Here is a 21,997-nt window from a genome sequence, read left to right on the forward strand (position 1 = left end):
AACCATGGTAACCAGAGGAAAAATAACCCAGCTGATCTAAAGGCACAAAATCTGGTAGACAGAATTCTACCTCTGTGAGCAAGTAAAACCTGGTTCCCTGAATGGTTAGAATTCCTGAGGTATTTTGGCATATTCTTCAAGCATTTGTCTGAATTGCTGCACACCTGTCTAAACATGTTCTGCAGAAAACCAAACATTAGTACCACACTTTGGTACATGTGTGGGGGGAGATGTAGGGAAACTATAGGCAACATCACTCTATATTTCTGTTCAATGTTATTGGTATTAATTGTGAAGTGACATAACAGGGTTGTTTTTTTTTAAAAGGGGAAGACGCTGGACGCTGGGTAAAAGGGGAAAATCGAGCGCGAAAGAGACGTATTTGGGGAAAAAATAAAAACAGTCCGTTTCAATGTCTATAACTCACTTACAGACTTCAGGGGTTTTTTTTAGAAAAAGAGGCATGTCTCTGACCTTTTTGTTCTTAAACACATGAACAAGTATGATATTCAAGTCAAAGTCCTAAATAAAGTTGCAGGTGTAGATCTAATAATGGGAAATGTTTTCAACTGGGGCCGGGGAACGATGTCAATATTAAGATTTCAATTTCATGATGAATGGGTTGACGATCAAGATCTGCTACAGTATTGGAAGGGATAGGTGCGGCAGCTGTCGATTGTCTACTTTCACGTTCACAATAATCCGACAGTATTAATCGATGTTGATTACATGTACCTCCAAATCCTGCTAGTTTTCAATGGTTTTTGATGATTAATTCTTAAAAAATGCGTCAACGCAATTAATATTTTCCGAGTCCCAACGTTTTATTTTGTTCGTGTATGAACGCCAATTGTGAGACTTTTTTCTGTTTTAACTTTATATCTTGACTTTCACATAACCCGGATGAAAATTCGACTGGTTTCCGGTAATTAATTGACGAAAAACCCTTCTCGCGCAAGACCGGAATCCAGTAAAATAGTCACATGATTAATACGATTAGTTGCCCGGTTTCCATGACGTAATTTAAGAGCTATATATAGAATCACTGGGATTCCCAGATTTGAGTGTTCGTTGGGAGAGAGAGAGAGCGAGATCGTTGTACATGGTACAAATTGGATAAGTGTCGACTTCCCAAAAGAAAAAAAACATTTCTTTGAGGGTAAAATATTATATTTTGGTGAAATGGTATTTTTAAGGGAAAAATTCTGGTAGGGGAAGACGCCGAATATCGGCGTCACTTTCTTAGTAAAAAAAAACTCGCATTACTAGTGGATGCTTTGATGTTTCGAATTATGGCTCAGAAAAAAAACATGATTATCATCACAACATGCTCTTTCTCCTGTTGACAAATGTACAAGGAAGGGTAGAAAGCTTTTAGGGTATAAATTCTGGAATGGTTTTCTATGTCAAGTCAGTCTGGAAGACGTAGATAGTATGCAAAAATCTTCTTTAAAGCAGTTTTTCTAGGAGAAAAAAACATTTTCTCAGTTAAAGTAATGATAAGAGAATCATCAACATTTATTATTATTAAGTATTAATGAAAGTAGTGATTTAAAACGGTGATTTTCACAAATTGCAATATTCTTAGAATTTAACATGGATGATTACAAATTTCAACTGAGCGTATTAATAACCAAATTGGATTACAAGTCATTTTTTTAATGTAAGTTTGAATGTGTGATTTTGAAAGACGCTTCTGTTCTTTTCAGTTTTGTGTTCTGTGTGGTCTGCAGTGCATTTTTCCCCTACAGCATGGCCTGAATATCTCACTGGTTGCTACTCTTTTACAACATGGTTGTTTTCCCTTGACCACTATACATAAAATGTGTAAAACAACCTCCAATAAGAACATGTTTATCAAGCTTATGGCTTATGAAGCACTTTTAGAAAACATAAACTGATATTTTCTGGTGTTGAATAACATGAAAATATATATAATACATACTTAAACAAGAGAAAATGCATAACAAATAGTAAATTACAGTGAACATAAATAAGGATTTTAGCTAAAAAAGCAGAATGACAGGGGAGGGGCCTATGTTTTGAATGCCCCAAGTTTAAAACATGTGGTCTATTTTCATTTGCATGCCTAACATGTCTCACCCTATTTTTGTCCCTTGTTCTTGTAAATACACTTTCACTGTCCATCTAAACTTGATTTTTCCCTAAGAAGAGACCTCCATTAAACGATACATACCATATGAGCAGAAAGTGAAGTCCCAGATAAGCCTGTGCAGAAAACATTTCAAGTAGGTGAGTCGCGTTTAGAGAAAACTGGGCATAATGCATGTGGGTAAAGTGTCGTCCCAGATTAGAATGTGAAGTCCACACAGGCCAATCAGGGACGACACTTTCGTGCAGTAGAGACTTCCTTTAAACAAGGGCTGTTTGCAAAACATGCATGCCCCCCATATGGGCTGTCCGTTGTAGTGGCAGCCATTGTGTGAATACGTTTTTTGTCACTGTGACCTTGACTTTTGACCTAGTGACATGAACATCAATAGGGGTCATCTGCGAGTCATGATCAATGTACCTATGAAGTGTCATGATCCCAGGCAAAAGCGTTCTTGAGTTATCATCCGGAAACAATTTCACTGTTTCGGGTCACCGTGACCTTGACCATTGACCTAGTGACCTGAAAATCAATATGGGTCATCTGCGAGTCATGATCAATGTACCTATGAAGTTTCATGATCCTAGGCGTAAGCGTTCTTGAGTTATCATCCGGAAACCATTTTACTATTTTGGGTCACCGTGACCTTAACCTTTGACCTAGTGACCTCAAAATCAATAGGGGTCATCTGCGAGTCATGATTAATCTATCCATGAAGTTTCATGATCCTAGGCATATGCGTTCTAGTGTTATCATCCGAAAACCATTTTACTATTTCGGGTCACCCTGACCTTGACCTTTGCCCTTGTGACCTGAAAATCTATAGGGGTCATCTGCAAGTCATGATCAATCTACCTATCAAGTTTTATGATCCTAGACATAAGCGTTTTTGAGTTATCATCCAGAAACCATTTTACTATTTCGGGTCACCGTGACCTTGACCTTTGACCTAGTGACCTGAAAATCAATAGGGGTCATCTGCAAGTCATGGTCAATGCACCTATCAAGTTTCATGATCCTAGGCATAAGCGTTCTTGAGTTATCATCCGGAAACCATTTTACTTTTTCTGGTCACCGTGACCTTGACCTTTGACCTAGTGACCTGAAAATCAATAGGGGTCATCTGCAAGTCATGATCAATCTACCTATTAAGTTTCATGATCCTAGGCATAAGCTTTCTTGAGTTATCATCCGAAAACCATTTTACTATTTCGGGTCACCTTGACCTTGAACTTTGACTTAGTGATCTGAAAATCAATAGGGGTCATCTGCGAGTCATGATCAATGCACCTATCAAGTTTCATGATCCTAGGCATAAGCGTTCTTGAGTTATCATCCGGAAACCATTTTACTATTTTGGATCACTGTGACCTTGACCTTTGACCTAGTGACCTGAAAATCAATAGGGGTCATCTGCGAGTAATGATCAATCTACCCATCAAGTTTTATGATCCTAGGCATAAGCGTTCTTGAATTATCATCCGGAAACCATTTTACTATTTCGGGTCACAGTGACCTTGACCTTTGACCTAGTGACCTCAAAATCTGTAAGGGGTCATCTGCGAGTCATGATCAATGTATCTATGAAGTTTCATGATCCTAGGCCCAAGCGTTCTTGAGTTATCATCCGGAAACCACCTGGTGGACCGACTGACCGACCGACAGACCGTCATGGGCAAAGCAATATACCCGCTCTTCTTCGAAGGGGGGCATAATAAAATAAAAAACAATTTCCAAATTTTGTCAAAACAATGTGATTTTTTCACATCAAAAGGGCCCCTGTCCTATTCCAAAAATGGTAAACAATAACACTTGAAAAGCAGATCAGAATAACACAGCAATTATTGCTTTTTTAATATTATAGAATGAGAATATATAATAATGGACAGTCCTTATTTTAATAAAACATGACAATAAAACACACATTTAATTTGTAGATAGTAATTGCAATAAAACAATTGAAGTATATTAGGAAACCAATCCTGGCTCAAAACTGCATTAATCTTCTTGCAAAAATGTTCATGTTATTTAGATTGATACAAACTTTATTCATTCACCCAAAAACAGTGTTTAATCCCATAACAAAATTAATCCCATGTTTTTTTCCTATTGGATTATTTATTAAAATATCAAGACGGTACATTTAACATAACTATTTTCGTTCATAAAACACTCAACATTAATTAAAAGAGTGTCCATATGTAACTCGATTAGAAATTATTCTACATAATCAACAACTCCATGTTTAAACATGAATATCACTTCACAACTGGTTGAAATATGAAATGATTAGTCAAAATAATTAGGTCACTATGAAAACTAATTACTCAGAACATCATAATGAAATAGCCCACAGAATGCTTGCTGACCGATTGCAGCGTGTATGGCCTCCAGACATGTTCCATATTTGTATTATATCATTGTATAAATAATTTTACTGTTATACTGCATTACTTTGTGAATTAAAATGTAATAGTCCCTGATAAGATATGTCTCTTTTATAAATGTTCATGGTACAGTAAATTTAAGCCAATGGATTTCAATTGAAGCAAATCACTGCTTTTTGATGCAACCATTTTCATATGTTATCACTTTTGACTCCTCAGTCCTGCATATGATCTGTCTTGCATCATTTTGATGTTGATGCAAGCATTTTGAACTTGTATCACTTTTGTATCCTGAAAAATCATCTGTCTTGCATCATTTTGATGCAAAAAATACATTTAAGCAGGGATGAAAATTAGTGGTTGCCCGTGAGCCCGGGGCCAGTACATTTTGGCCTGGGCAACTCAAAATCAAAAGTTAGTAGTCCGGCTGGGCAACTTGCTTTTTAAGCTTGAAACAATTCAGTGCATTTTACTCCTAAAAATATGAAGTCGATTTACAGATTACGTCTAATTATTTGGACTAAGTGCATTTAAACATTTAATGAAATTGGCGACTGTGAGTTAATAATTAGTTTAATAAAATTCATTTATCAAAGCCAATAAAATGATTTAACTCAGACTTATATTAGGACATAATACACATAAAGTTTGTTAATTAAGCAATGTTGTTGTTTACGTATCTTTTATTTTATTTAAAGAAATTCTTATATACACACGACCCTACATGTACATCGTACTGGGCTCGTTAGTCTACCTGGGCAACCAAAATACTAAAGATGGTTGCCCGTGTGGGCAACCAATTGTAAAACGTTAGTTTCCATCCCTGTTAAGCCTATTTAATAAAAAGCAAGATTGTGTGTTAGTAAACTTGCTGCTAATCAAAACCCTTACTTTTAAATGGACATAATCACAGCTTTATGTACCAAACATTGAAAAAAATATGTAAAAGTCTCAGAAAGATAATTGACCCTTTCTCACTCAGAAGAAAAGTGAAAATGGCTATGTGCAAACAGCATAAAACTAGAACAACTTGCAGTCTGTTCAGGTTTTATGCTATTTGCTACTCATCAGTATTATAGGGTTGAAAATAAGCCTTTAAAACTTGAATCTAGTAAGAAAGGTCTTTAATCAAATTTAACTTTCTAAGGGACTAAAAATGCGTCAAAATATGAATCTAAGTGGTAAAGGGTTAAATGTCAAGAGGTCAAGTTGGTTATTAGAAATGACAGTGACATGTTTCTCCAGATTTTATGAGCACATTAACAGAGTTGTAATGCATCATTTTAACACTTTCCATTTTTATGATATTATTTGTTTAAAGAAAGTATCTTCTTAGCAAAAATCCAGTTGATGTGGAAAGTGTTGTCCCTGATTAACCTGTGCGGATTGCACAAGTTAATCTGGGATGACACTTTACGCACATGCATAAAACCCCCTTTTTACAGATCATGGCCCATAGCTATTGCAACTGTTCACCAGCTTTATCTGTTGAATCAAGGTTACCTAGAGTACAACATCTGTATGGCAAAATTATGGCAAAATAATAACTCATAAAATATTAAACATGAGTTTAATCAGTAGGGCATTTTTTTATGAACAGGTCAATTTTGGACCACTGTACTTAAGACAATATTGAATATTGTGATTTAATGGAGTTCTAACAATTCCTCATTACTCTACAAAATTCAGGTAAGGCTTTAACAATTAATTGTCCTGACAGAGATACAATTTTAATACAGAGGCATTTTTATCCCATTGGTCTGCTCATTAAGTTTCCTTCCATTTCATAGTTTATGTCACTGCACACAAAGGTTTTCAAAGACTTTAAGCCTTGCTCTGTAAAAACGGGCTTTGATGCATGTGCATAAAGTGTTGTCACAGCTAAGCCTGTGCAGTCTCCGCAGGCTAATCAGGGAAAAAACTTTCCGCTTGTTATGATTTTTGTTTGTTGTAAGAAAGTCTCAGCTTAGCAAAAATCTAGTTAAGGTGGAAAGTGTTGTCCCTGATAAGGCTAATCCGGGATGACAATTTACCCATTTGCATTAAACCCCATTTTCACAGAACTTGGCATAAAATAAGTGCACCTCTGCATGAACAACTCAAAGTATCAAATCCTGGCCACAGGTGACACAACATTAGCGCTGTCAGAGGACAGCGTGCTCAACTATTTGAGTGCTTGACAGTATATTGTAAGCCATCACGGGGAAATTGTTCATATTCAATAATTTATTAGACGATCTTTCAAAAATAAAAAAAGGAAAAAAAAATGTTTTTTTTTGTGGGGGGGGGTGGGGTAGGGGGGTTTAGAGGGTGTGGTCATTTATTAGACGATCTTAAAAACAAAAAGGAACACACAAAAAATTGGGGGGGGGTAGGGGGGTGAGAGGGGGTATAATGTGGGGTGTGGTTATTTATAAGGTGATCACAAATAAAAAAAACGATTTTTTTTTATTTTTATGGGGGGGGGGAGGTGGGGGGGGGGAGGGATTCTGGGTTGGGGCGTGGAGTTTTGTTTGGGTGGAATCCATTGTGGCATTCAGGTAAGTGTTGTTTTGTCAAAGTATTAATAAAATCTGATCATAAATAATGAAGTTATGGCAATTAAAGCAAAATGTTCAATTATTTAAGTATAAAAGGGGCCACAAGTCTGTCAAAATGCTTGATACAGTTGTCTGCTCTTGTTTATAGGTTGGGGTCATGTTTGGCAACAAGTATGCAAAATATGAAAGCAATGTCAAGGGACACAGGAAATATTTGGTGTAGTAAATTGCAAACTTTAACATAGATTTATCAATAATATGCATATTCTAAGTATAAAAAGGGCAATAATTCTAAAAAATGCTTGATACAGTTGTCTGCTCTTGTTTGTAGGTTGGGGTCATGATGGTAAACAAGTATGCAAAATATGAAAGCAATATGTCAAGAGACAATGAAAATAATTGGGGTAGAACGAAAACTTTAACATTTGCACGCTAACGCTAACGGACACACTGACGCCGAGGTGAGTAGGATAGCTCCACTATATATATTTCATATATAAAAGTCGAGCTAAAAATGCTCAAGTAATTGCAGTTCATAAACTTCTGATTCATAACAAAAGCCCACATTTATGCAAAACCACACATTTTCTGAATAGTCACATATAAAACATTTATAGATATAATTTGTGTTAAAAAAAAATACCAGTTCTTATTTTGATGGTTGAGAACTTACAAATGATTCAAAATCTGTCTTTTTAAGAACAAGAAATAATTGGTTATATAAGACCCCGGCAGTATTTTGATAGTTGCCAAATGACATACATGCCATAATTTTTCAGACCAATTCCGGGACATTGAGTTAAATTGTCCGGGACTTTTGTGGATTTTCCGGGACATGCATAAAATGTAGCGATATTTATAGACATAGCATTTTTGGTACGTTTTTTTTTTGTTTCACATCGTTAATTGCAAAAGTTCGAAAGCCTATATCCGAAATACACTTGATCTATTAACGTCAAATTAAGCATTACTACTTCCGTTACTAGATACAAGCCACGTGTTTTCAGTGTAAGCGTTCTAAACATAGATGGTGACGTCACTGCAGTATTGTTATTAAGACGGGTTTGTAACGCGTAGTTGTTGATACGCCTTTATTCATTCATTCACTGGGGGTTTATAACAAGACAATAATAAACCTAGTGAGGATGACGATTTTATATGCTTACTTTTTTACTCAACTTCTTTGTCGGTTAAACGAGCGAACATAAACTGCTTTTAATATTTTACTCAGCGATGTTGGACTTCAGATGTGTGAACAACTATCATTTGCCCTTACGCAGCGGGAAATAATGACGTAGTAGATTAAAGTCAATTAACAACCACATTAAACAATTCCGCCTTTTTGGTTTGACCGCGAACATGAGACAATCGATATGATAACAGGACCCCTGTTAATTGATCGATTTTGACACGTAGCGTAGTCTGCCTATTCGGGTAGGCATTGTCATGGAGACGCTGCAGATATACACAGATTCGAGGTGCAGTTAAGCCTAAGATAAGGTACATGTATATATGGATTTTGTAAATTCCAGGACATTCGACAGATTTCCGGGACAGCGGGACAAGTTCTTCATTTCCGGGACTGTCCCGGACAATCCGGGACATATGGCATGTATGCCAAATGATCAAAAACATTTTTCAATGAAATGCTGAAATTTAAATTGTTTTTTTTTACTATTTAATTATTACAAAAATTCTTCTACTCACCATGCATCACAGTTATGTTTCTATTAATTTCTTTTTGTGTGGAAACCATTCTGAGATGTATTTACTTAGTCCCTGGAACATGCAGGTTTTTAAATAAATTTATAAAAATGAAGAAAGAAAAAAGAAGACCCCACATGCACTGCAGATCTAGTGAGGGGTCTTGAATTCTAACAAGTGAGTAGTTAGATTACAACTGATGATTGGACAAGACACTTTGGTTTTTGAGCCAGAAAGAATTAAAACCCTGCTTCTTAAACAAATAGCATCTCCTAACAGGTTTATACATCAGTTTTGTTTTGCTAATAGCAGAGCAAACACCAGTTGACAGAGCAATGGAACTCAGATATTTTGGAGCCCTTGCAAGCTTTCAAGGCTGTTGAAGGGGCTTGGGCTTTCAAACCTTTATTTAATGTTGAGTAACCCAATCTTTGCCCTAGGGTCTTGTGTGTTTGATGAACCCCTATCTGTTCAATTGTCATATGTCAGTTCACTTTACTGTTTGATGTGCTACAAGTTTGTTTGTGTTTACTCTGTTTTAAGTAATTTGTGACTGTATTAACTAAAGTGATTGCTTAATTAGTGGATTGATTCATTTTATTTGATTTTCAGCATTTGCAATACTGTTTGATTTTTAGTAATAATAATAACACAAAACATCAACATCTTAAAAACTCGGCATATGCATTCTTGAATTATCATCCCAAAATCATTTTACTATTTCGGGTCACTATGACCTTGACCGTTGACCTAGTGACCTCAAAATCAATAGGGGTCATCTGCAAGTCATGATCAATGTACCTATGAAGTTTCATGATCCTAGGCCCAAGCGTTCTTGAGTTATCGTCTGACAACCACCTGGTGGACAGACGGACCGACCTACCGACCGACATGAGCAAAGCAATATACCCCCTCTTCTTCGAAGGGGGGCATAAAAAATACCATAAAAGCGGAAAGCGTCGTCCCTGATTAGCCTGATCAAACTGCACAGGCTAATCTGGGATGACACTTTATGCACATGCATTAAAGCCTGTTTTCTCAGAACGTGTTTAACACGTTCAATGAAGCCCCATTTTCCCAGATCAAGGCTTAATTTAAAGTCTCAGCAATACAACAAGTTATCTTTGTCAGCACCTTGATCTCAATACAGCAAGTTATCTTTGTCAGCACCTTGATCTCAATACAGCAAGTTATCTTTGTCAGCACCTTGATCTCAATACAGCAAGTTATCTTTGTCAGCACCTTGATCTCAATACAGCAAGTTATCTTTGTCAGCACCTTGATCTCAATACAGCAAGTTATCTTTGTCAGCACCTTGATCTCAATACAGCAAGTTATCTTTGTCAGCACCTTAATCTCAATACAGCAAGTTATCTTTGTCAGCACCTTGATCTCAATACAGCAAGTTATCTTTGTCAGCACCTTAATCTCAATACAGCAAGTTATCTTTGTCAGCACCTTGATCTCAATACAGCAAGTTATCTTTGTCAGCACCTTGATCTCAATACAGCAAGTTATCTTTGTCAGCACCTTGATCTCAATACAGCAAGTTATCTTTCTCAGCACATTGATCTCAATATTCCTGATTTATCAAATGTACCAATCCTAAACATAACCCATTCACAAGGCCCCAAACCTGAACCAATAACCAATAACTTATAAGCCCAGTTCATTATTAGCACATCTGATCAGCCATATGGCTTGCAGACACAGGGCCAGCCATTTATGATAATTGAATGCACATGGCAGGGGCCTGGTACCAATGATAACGGGTAACTGTACATCATGCATATGCCCATTATTAATGCCCAACATCCTTCCTGCAGAGTAATTAGCAAATGGCAGGGTTCGCCAAAACCGTCGGTCCGCCGGTCCTGACCAGCAAATATTTCTCAGGACCGACAAGTGATTTAAGATAATCGGTCCGACTGACCGACACAATCGGATGAAAAATGGTTTCAAAAAGATCACTCAAAGTGTAAAATATGCTTTTGGATAAATAGAAGGTAAATGCTTTTTGTTCAACTTCTGTCAAAATCCTTTTTTTCTTACCTTCATTTTGATGTTTTGATGTTTAAAGTTGGATTAGAATTGACTATCACATGCGAGTTCAAAATCAACGGTCTTTGTTAAAAAAAGCAACCGAGTGCGTCCGCCATTTTGTTTGTTCCATTTAATTATTCCACAACAAAAACCGCATGAAAACTTGTTTCAACAGGCATTTGTGAGCATTTCTGTTAAATAGTTTCATTATTATATTCTTATGGGAAGGATATATTTTAATTTACACACCAACAATTTCTGAAATCAAAATTAGATTTTTCACCCGATGTACTATATTTCGGATATTTTAAAATTCGGACATAGGGATATTTATGTTTTGATTTGTTGTTGATAGTTTGTAGCAATATGTTTTGTGTTATTTCAGACAACAAGAATGGATGGTGGTAATGGGCCTTTCTATCAAGAAATAGGTGTGAAAGACATTCATTTAATTGAACCTGGAAATCAACCTCGGCTAAGAGAAAATATTTTAACAATAGGTGTTGTTTTAGAACTTGTGAAATTGGCTAATAAACAGAAATTGAAGTCATCCAAAGTAGTGTGAATGGGTGTGTGCAATTAAGTCAAACTTGATTGGATGTCACCCTAACTTCTCAAGAACACGGATTTGCAGAGCTGTGCAGGCTAAAAAATAGTTTGACAAAAAGAAGTCTAAAAAGAATACCTTTGGTTTATATGTGGTTTATTATTAATATAATAATTGTTTAATTATATCGACTTAAAAATAGACATGTTTTTTATTGTATTTTAATGTGATCAAAACCAATAAACATCTTAAAGGTACTCTCTTTTGTTGTGTTTTGCTGCTATAGTTAAGTCGGACAGTGGGACTGACAGAAACTGATTTGGACTGACAAAAATTTCAAGTCTGTCAGTCCGAATGACTGACAGATTTTTCAAGTTTTGGCGAACCCTGAAATGGGCAGCCTACTTTGGCTTGTGAAATTCTGGCCTGCATTGCCAAAGTTGGTCATATGCTTAGAGATTTTTTAATCTGTGAATGATTTTCTGTTTTTAAATCTATGCAGTAGTACTGGTCAAAATGGTATTTAAAGGGACCTTTTCACGTTTTGAAAAATTTACAAATTAAAAAAAATAGTTTCAGATTCGCAAAGTTTCGTTGTAGTTATGCTATTTGTGAGGAAACAGTAATACTAAAAAATTTAATGTGCTCTAAAATATCCATTATAGGCATCTGTTGACGATTTAAAAACCTGAAAATTATAAAGCGTTTCAAAGTAAATTGATTGAATAAATTGGAAAGTTCTGCTGTAATTGGCCTTATATTTTGTTACACTACAATGATTGCTTATATAAAGTTTAAAATACATCACTCTTTGTATGATCACGGATGGGCGAGTGGTGTAAGCGTTAAGACGTTTACTCCAGGGGTCAGTGGTTCGAGCCCTGTTGAGGGTTACTTTTTTTTAATTTCTTCAATTTTATTTTTATTTTTTACTGGCGCTTTTTAGATTCAATGTATACATTTATCAACATAAAACATTTAATGACAAACTTCAATACACGCCAAAATCTGTGAAAAGGTCCCTTTAACCCTTTCCCACTCAGAGGCAAAGTGAAAATGATCGAATATGTGCAAACAGCATAAAACCACAACAGAATTATTTTCAAGTCTGTTACATATTTATTTTAAAATCTTGTCGTACTATTAAGAATAACAAAATCAAGTTACGAATATTATTTTTACAATGGTTCGTATCGATTTTTATTGAGTTCTTTTCGCGTATTAAAGATCTTTGCGTTGCTTATATAGAATGGTTATCGGGTTTGTTTAACAAAGCGCATTTTTTCCAATATAAGGGGGGCGTATACAGTCTATCTGTCAAAGAACAATGGGGGCGCCAAGAGAGCGTCCTAAAAAACTGCAAAGCGTCCAAAAACACGCTTTTAACATATTATACGCAAAGTGAGCCGAAGTTAAATGTTTAGAAAGACATTACAGAAAAGATCTTATACGATTTATTATGTTCAGTTGCAGACACAGTCGAAAAAGCTAAACAAAAACGCGACACGATGGGTCCAAACTTCAACACACAAAAACATTGAACGAGTGGAAGGGACAAGTCCCGTGGCTTATCGTTGAAAAGATTGAAGGGGAGACCCGTTTTAATTATGAAATATGTAAAAATTCATCTAAGGCATGTGATCTAAGCACAGTTTGGGCATATGAAGGTATTTGAAAAAATAAAATTGTATAATACTGAAAAGACACTGTTGAACTCGTATAAATAAAGTTGCTAGTATGTTTATTTTGATTTTTTTTGCATGAAAATAACCATTATTATTTATTTTTAGGTCATTTAGAAAAAATAAGAATTATTTTCCAAAACTTAGTAGTAACGTTAATAAAATTTCAGAGTTAAGAATTCTTTTTGAAAATCTGGTAGTAATTTAAGAATTTCACAAAATCTTATCTGGAGCTCTGCAGGCATCAGTGTTTTATATTTTACTACACATGTATCACTGTTACCACAAAGGCTTTTGTATACAGTATTTAAATGAATCACACAAACACAGTCAATAAGAAACATCCAAATATTATCTAACATAAATAATGCTTAATTCAGGTGTAAATATATAAGACTAAAACAGTATAGCAAGACGATATAACAAAATAATTTCACTCTGCAACACAATTTGTTATTATTTCCTTTTAAAACACAATATAAAGTAGTTTATTTAAGGTCACATACTTCCTCAGAATGTGACTCAAACAGAACAAAGTGAGAACATACATATGTTTCTCTCCTTCTAGTTTATATTACACAAATTATAATAAGTTTAAACAAAGTAAGCATAACTAATATTATGCATGAGAAATTTGAGTTGAAACATATGTTACTATTTTGTATACAAGACAGAGGGTATTTTAAATATTCTAGTCTGATGGGGATATAGATTAATCAAACATCATGGCATATTCACATTATTTAGGGATTGGCTACAATATTTTACCATTGGAAATGGAAGTGAGGTATATGAGTAATGACAGTCCAGGGGAGACAAACTCAAATTTTAAAATTGTACCAACTTTTTACCATTGGAAATGGAAGTGCGATATATACCAGTAACACAAGTCCAAGGGAGACAACTCAAAATTAAAAATTGTTCCAAACTTCGGTTTGTCCAGGAATTGACCAGTCGCTAAATAATCAATCGCTCCGCCCACATAGTCACGTGGTCTAGTGATTAGAAAACTCCGACAAGCAGATCGCAATTATAGCGCATTACGTGAGTGAAATACTATACTTGTAACGATGTATCATGCTCTTTTTATTAAAGCCGCACACTAAACTAAACTGCTTTGTACAACTTCAATACAATCATAAATGCTTTAGAGAGAAATGGCGTAATTAAAATAAATGAGTAAATTATCAGAAACGTTTCTTATACATATAATAGGAAGTTGATGAAAAATCAGTGGTAAAAATGAGCATTTATTTCATATTGATTTTGAACTTGTATTAAACCGTCTGGCAGTGAATCCGGTTGCTATTCATATATAATTTTGAAAATATTTTTATTAAATGCAAATGACACATCCATATCATGATGGGTTTTTTGTTTATTAAAAATGTTTAGATCTTTGTTTTATTGTGTTATTTTTAAAAAGACACCGATTTTTTAAATTTATACATAAATTAAATTTTGATTGTAACCATAATAATAATATAGGCCTAATTTCGTGGTTTCATTAACAGATCTAACATGCATTTTATTTCATTTATGTTTAATGGGAACCTGCTACATTTCACTATCGAAAAATGAAATGGTATTACGGTGCTGTTCACGAACATTCGAATTGAATACATTTAGCATATTATGCATTTGTTTATTTATAGCAAGATGGCCCTTATATGTTAATTGCAATTTTCACATTTCTCCCAGTATCAATATATGTTGTATTAGAAATGTTGTTGTTGTTGTATTATAAGCCTTACATTTTACACTTGAAGTCGCTTTAAGCTAGCTAAGCCGCGTTGAAATCACCTTTTTGTTGTTTTTACTTTAGTTAAAACAATATTTAAGTTAACAATTTATAATGATTTCCATTGTTTATGATCCACAGAAAATAAACATATAATTGGAAATCATTTAAGTAATTAAATAGTTTTCTTTTCTTGTGTACAGTACCTAACAATGCCTTAATGTTCCTTCATTCTGAGATCCACGCAACATACTGTTATTTATTAATCATCGACTATTACGCTGAGATTAATATGCACGTGTGGCAATTATTATGTTGCCCAAACTGCTTAATAATATTGTGCATCAAACGGTATAACACGTTTTATAGAACACACAACTGGTGTGGTTACACTATTTATTGTGTTTGTTTTCTCATAACTCGTTCATATGTTCAAGAAATAAAGATAAAATAATAACCTTTTATAAAGTATGTATAGCACCTACAATTTTGAATAATGATCGAACAGTAATGATCATGCATTTGATATAAAATCTGTGTAAACTCTTAAAAATTACGTCCATTCCATATGTACGATACGCTTTGTTTGTCGGACAAAATGGCGGCCAGATAAGCGTTGCTGAGGGGTGTGTGAAAAATCGATATCTGATTGGCTGATCGAAGAATGTGGGCGGAGGGATCGATACTTTGGCGACTGGTCAATTATAAGTAAATTCACTTTATTGAATTTTAAAAGTTTAATATGTCTTTATAAAACTGAAATACATAATTTATATACTTTAAGACATGAACTAAAAAATGTACATGTTATAAACATGCTTTAAGGTTAGAGGCTTATTAATGACATTTATGAAAATCACATCATTTAAAATAAGTTTACTTAATTGATACAAGTTATAAATAACCGGCTTGATAATGACTTGATAATTGCTAAGAACAACTTAATATTGACTGCAATGAAAACTTATCTAAAATTACAATTTTAAACAATAATTGACAACAGTTTACAGACAGTATCAAATATGGATTTCTTCTTAATTGGGTAATGACTGACACTCTTCCAGTTTTTTTAAACTTCTTTCCTGTGGCTTCAATTAAGATATCAAACAATTATACTTGAAATGACAGGCAACACAAATTTGACACCAGACAATGACTGACCAAAATAGCATTTGTACCTCAGTTGAACACGCAATCTGTGATTGGACTACATGCCACTAAGAATGTGGCTGTTATTGATATCAATGTAATCTTACCTGACACGACTTGGCTTGTAATTCTTGACTTGACAACTATCCGAGGAACAGTCACTTCCACCCAAACAAGAAAGAGGTCAGTTCAGGTTCAGTGTATGGCTTGATATTTTTTATTTCTACTGCCCACTAGACAACCATTTTCACTTCAAACTCAACATGAGGGAGGTCAGTACATGTCCAGGGTTTGGCTTGAGTTCTATTTTTGCTGCTCATTAGACAACAACTTTTACTTCCAACTCAACAGGAGAGAGGTCAGTACAGGTCCAGGGTTTGGCTTGAGTTCTATTTTTGCTGCTCACTAGACAACAACTGTCACTTCCAACTCAACAGGTTAGAGGCCAATACAGGTCCAGTGTTTGGCTTGAATTTCGTGGCTGCTGCTCACTAGATATCTATCCCAACCACTGTCACTTCCACCTAAACAGGATGGGGCCAGTATAGTTTCAAGTGTTCGGCTTGAGTAACAATTCTGCTGGTAACTATATAACTATTCCATTAACAGTCACTTCTACCTAGACAGGAGGGAGGTCAAGAAATGTCCAGCATCTGGCTCAAGTTCTATTTCTCTTGCCTACAATGCTTGAGCCCCTTGCTTGCCAAAGTGTCCTCTGTACATCAACTGTTTATTAAAAATTTAAAAAATAATTAGCTCATTAATTATTTCCCAACAAGGTTAACAAAACTCTGTGAATACATGCATGTATTATTAATGCCTTTATACCTGTTAAGTCATCAAACACCCTATCAGATTTTCAATTTATGTGTGAAAAACATCTAATTAAAATCAACTTACATGTACCTGATTTTTTTGGGTGGGGAGGGTGCGGGGAGAGTGCATTGATCATAACCCCCAAAATATTTCAAAGTTTTATTAAAGGCTAATTATATCTTATTATAAAACTGAAATTAAATAACAATTATCTCAATCACATATGTCGCTATGTCTGCTTTACAAGGCAAATCAGAGATATAGGATGTAGAAGTAAGGCAAGTGTAATATTTAGAATTGTAAAATGCAATAAAAATGAAGCTTCAGGAAAATACTAGTATTGTGTGAGTTCCTTGGCTATTCAATGCCATGAATATTGCAGCTATCAGCGACGCTACTGACGTAGCTTTCAAGGTAATAAACTATGTTTCTTTTCATACTTGAATGTGTCCAGCGCATAATTATGAAAATTATGAAAACGTAAATTCAGCATATCTCACTTTATTTAAATCCAAATATATAATTAAATAAGCAATTATATGTGCATTTTACAATAAAATACAGAATAAAACTGCCAATTTGTGCATGAACAACCGTTGCGACAGAAGGGATACTACTCAATTCTTCTTTATTATACTGTACACGATTCCTCTCAATTACTTCCCTTTACTTTAAGTATAATTATCTAGAACTCGTGTTTAATAATGAATGTGCATGTACTGGCATCTATGCTTTTTGAAACTTAGTGATTGAACATAAAATAAAAAATCTTGACAAGATTGTACATTCAGTTTCAACATACTATATAAACAATTAACGTTCCAATGAAAAATAAGTTCACACTATGATATAAATACATTGCAAAATGTTGAAACATATTGAATTCAAAATTGAGATACCTGTTACAAAGTACATTATAAGTGAACAAATAGTTAACATGACTGGCTGAAAAGGTTAAAACACACTTTGTTTATCTTATTGCTTTCACCTAATAATCCGCATACACTACATGCTGACAACTGTTGTGTACTAGTTCAAGGCGAGTTAATTATAACACAACTGTCACATTGTGTGAACAGGTAAATACATGTAGTTTCCTTTGTCGGCAGTTAAAGCTCCATAGAAAATTCACAACCCTTAACACTTGTCAAAAAAGGGACAATTGCAAACCTATGAATGGCAGTTTCTGTCTGTTTATAGGTTGGATTCGGTGAATTTACGTAGTGTTCTGGAATGGTTGGATTGCATAATTTGATGGTAAATCTGGCTTTGATGAAAGAAAACAATGTTTCTTTGTGGATATTTCTGACCCCGTCCTATAAGGCCATCGATGCAAAATACGAAAAAATGAACGCAAAAGTGTGGACCCCGTCTTATAATCAATCTGTCGTATAATTGAAGACGTACGGTAAAAAGTATTGCTCGCAGATTTATTTTGTATTTATGTTCACCAATAAGCTTACGTACATTTGTATTTTGAAGTTGTATATCATTTGTCAAAAAGATAAAAGTTGTCAAAAGGGAATGTGCATCGTGAAATTATATTCTTAGTGTTATAGGTATCATCAATATTCCAACAATGTTCATATAAAATTTTAGTGGTTATTGAAAATTTTATTTTATTTTGATTGAATCTCATTATATACCATTTTCATCATATTTTCTATGCTTTCAGAACATCTAAAAGGGACATTTCGTCATTTTTGGTCGTCGAAGTTATCTCTATAACATAAATAGGATGACAAACCGTACACACTCATTTATACCTTTGCTAAAATACACACTCTAAATGTCAGTGGGTTGTGTTTATTTCAATCTTGCATTTTAGAAACATGAGTTACGTCTAAGATTTTGCCCTTGCGAACAACTTTGTAAAAAATTGTTGATATTAGGTCCATTCTACACTAGGTCACCAGACGATATTTAAAGAAAAGCAGTGGCTAACCATGCTGCCCGGAACAACTACATGTAGCCTATACTGTCTAGTCATACGGCCCGTACTGCTAGACTGTATTGGCTAGTCGGACGGCTGTGTATGTATAGCCTTTCCTTTGGGGATTGTCTAGTCCTACAGTTTAATAAAGTATAGAATTGTCATTCAGTGCTGTTGATCAGTAATTAATTTGTTAAAGCTCATAAAAGTGCACACATTCTTCATATGTTTCGGCTTCCTTTCATGTAATACGGTTTCTAAGTTGATTCTTTAATTAGTCGACGATCCTAAGGAAAGTGTAAAAAACTGTTTTTTATGAGGTGCGGCATCGATATTATGAAATTCAATGACGGCAGTCGTCAAAGGTATTTCTTAGAAATTGAGTTACACAACTAATTTGATAATTATTTGACAATTGATCGTTTCATACAAGCAATCGTTCAGTTCTCTGAAAATGGCCGTGTCATTAACTGTTGGGAGAAAATTATCCACTTATGGTGCATATATAGGCAACATTGAACTGTACCAGCATTGAAATTGTGTACAGTTTTGTAAACCTAGTTCAAGCAAAAATGATGATTAAAGCAGATGCCCTATGGAAACTTTCATTAAAAGTATAAAAGTGTCAGAAATTACAAAGAGCTGTATTCATGGAGGGAAGAACTTCAAATCAAAAGGCACAGGCAAGCGAAATCAGAGGTAAATAGGATAACTTTCGCATTCTTGATATTCCTTTATTCTGTTTACTTAAGCACAATATTTAGTGGCTTTAATTTACATAATTGAAGATATGAGCAACTTTAATTGTCATACATGCGAAAAACAAAGGCATGGATAAGCCTGTGTATTCACACTGTCTAATCAGCTTCTTTGTTTCCACTGCATCATCACTTGAAATTACAAGTTAAAAACCAATCATTGTAGTTCCGAAGATTTATTTGTATGCATAGTCAACATAACATGTATTATGCCCAATTGTCATGAAATGGTGCCTCATATTGTAAAAATAGGGTATATAGCTGTATGTTGTATATGCTTTTTGTCAAGTGCTATTAACTCAGCGATTTTCCTCGTCAAATTGGGAAAAGTACCCATACCAGTCCAATTGGGAAAAATTGAGTCGTGAAAACCTCAAAATTGGGAAAAATCGAGTTGTGAAATCTTTAAATTGGGAAAATCGCGTCGTGAAGTTTGGGTCTTATTATATATTATAAATAACAAAATATTAAAAAGAACACACACAATCATTTACTAGTTGTTTTAATCTCTTATAAAGCAATGTCTCTTTCTTTCATTTTTTTTGAAAATTTCAACAATCTTTGATGTTTGATCATCACTCAGTTGCTGGCATCCCTCTCTGCACAGCATCATTAGTGCTGTCAATGTGTCCTGTGATAGACGGTTCCGATTGGTCGTGCAAAGATTATTTGAAATCTTGAAACCAAACTGCGTCAGTAAACGGGATCCACTTGCCTGATGACTCTTTTTTAGTTTTTTTTCATAATATTTGCTATTATGACTGAGACTCATTTCAAACTACGATAAGGTTATATACAAACCGACGTAAAACAGTACGCTGGCTGCCTGACAAAAGAACCAGAAACAGTAACGACTCTATTGATTGAACGCGCTGAATAATAAAACCCGAAATTAATCAAGCGCGTGGTTACACACAACTATAAGATTTTCTTTGTTCGCTCGCCGAAAGTTGTGTTTTGTTACGAAACTTTCGATTGTTTTGAGAAAAAATCCGTACGCCGATTGGGATTTTTTCAGATGCCGATTGGGAATTTGGGAATTTTGGCTCGATTGGGAAAGTACCATTTACCGGTACTTTATAAAGAAGGAGGAAAATCGCTGTAACTGAAAGCAATTAAATCATATTCAATTGTTTTCGTTCTATAATACTTCTTTACTTTTTGTCAATTTACATTTCCATCTTTTATTGTTTTATCTTTTTCACATTAAGTTTTCTTTTATTTGTTTTGTTGAAACTTTTCTCATTATTATGTCGCAATTTTCATTGCCTTAGTTATTATTTACTATATATTTAATGAATGCATTTGATATTTGTATGTATTTATATACTCCATAAGTGTGATTTATGTTGATTGCTGTAATTGTTGTTTGGTGAAATATATTAACATTTCATATCTCCCTTTTTTACCCCCATAATGCACGAATCAGATTTCCAACCATGACGAAACATTATCCATGCTTTCATAATGTCTATAAAAAAAGGGACATTATGTTATTTTTAGTCGTCTAAGCTATCTCGATAACAAAAAATAGGATGATAAACAGTATGTACACTCATCGTTATCTTTGCATAAAAAACACACTCTTTCTAAATTTGAGTGTGTTTATTTTTAACTTGTGATTAAAAAAAGCTATAACCTAATTTTGAAAAATGAGTTGCGTCTAAGATTATGCAATGGCGAAAAACTTCATTGCCTTCAACGCATTGATATAAGCGGGTATATACGATTTTGTCAAATATTTATGAATTTATATAAAATGTGTAAACAATTATTATATATATATTTCAATATAAATTAAAATAAAAGTTAAGAAGAACATGTGTCGAAAAATGCGAAATAAGCCAGATATTTAATTCTGAAATTGAAAACGAATTCGCCAGCATGTATACCATACATGTACGATGTGAATCTAAACTTAGTTTAACGGTTTGTTTGAATTCCCCCAACGATATCTTTTCATACGACACACGAACACTAACTGCGATCCTAATACAAAGACGAATGCTTCGGTTATTGTAGGAAAATATGTAGAGTAAGGTCGGGTAATATTGTCCTGTGGTATTTATCGGACACATTTAAATTATTGTTATTTCTATTATGTAGTTGCTAAATATAACGTCATTTATGATGACATCATACATATCACATATTTTCTAAGAACGACTTGTACAAGTTCCATTCAGCGCTTTTTTTTTTCAATCGTTGAAAATCATATCGTATTTTAATGTGAGCATCTTATCAACATCTATAAGGTAGGTACCAAATCATTTTAGTCATAAAACATCTATTTAATGCTATTAGGTGCTGAAATAGTGAGAAATGATAGTTTGTATCCTTAATATAATGACTGTTAATCGTTAATGCAAACAAAATCACCGTTGTCTGGTTACTGGGATGGTCGAAAATTGCCACTTAGAATTGTCAATTGCGGGAAATATCGCCCATACTGAAGTAAGTATTCCCCAAGTATAAATTGCTTCTTTTATTTTTCAGAATCATGACAAAGCAACTACAAGTATCAAAAAGCGACAAACATTATTCAGATGCCAATTAAAAACTTGCTATAGCTATGGCAAATAGT

Source organism: Dreissena polymorpha, chromosome 1, assembly GCF_020536995.1.
Source record: "Dreissena polymorpha isolate Duluth1 chromosome 1, UMN_Dpol_1.0, whole genome shotgun sequence".
Lineage (NCBI taxonomy): Eukaryota > Metazoa > Mollusca > Bivalvia > Myida > Dreissenidae > Dreissena > Dreissena polymorpha.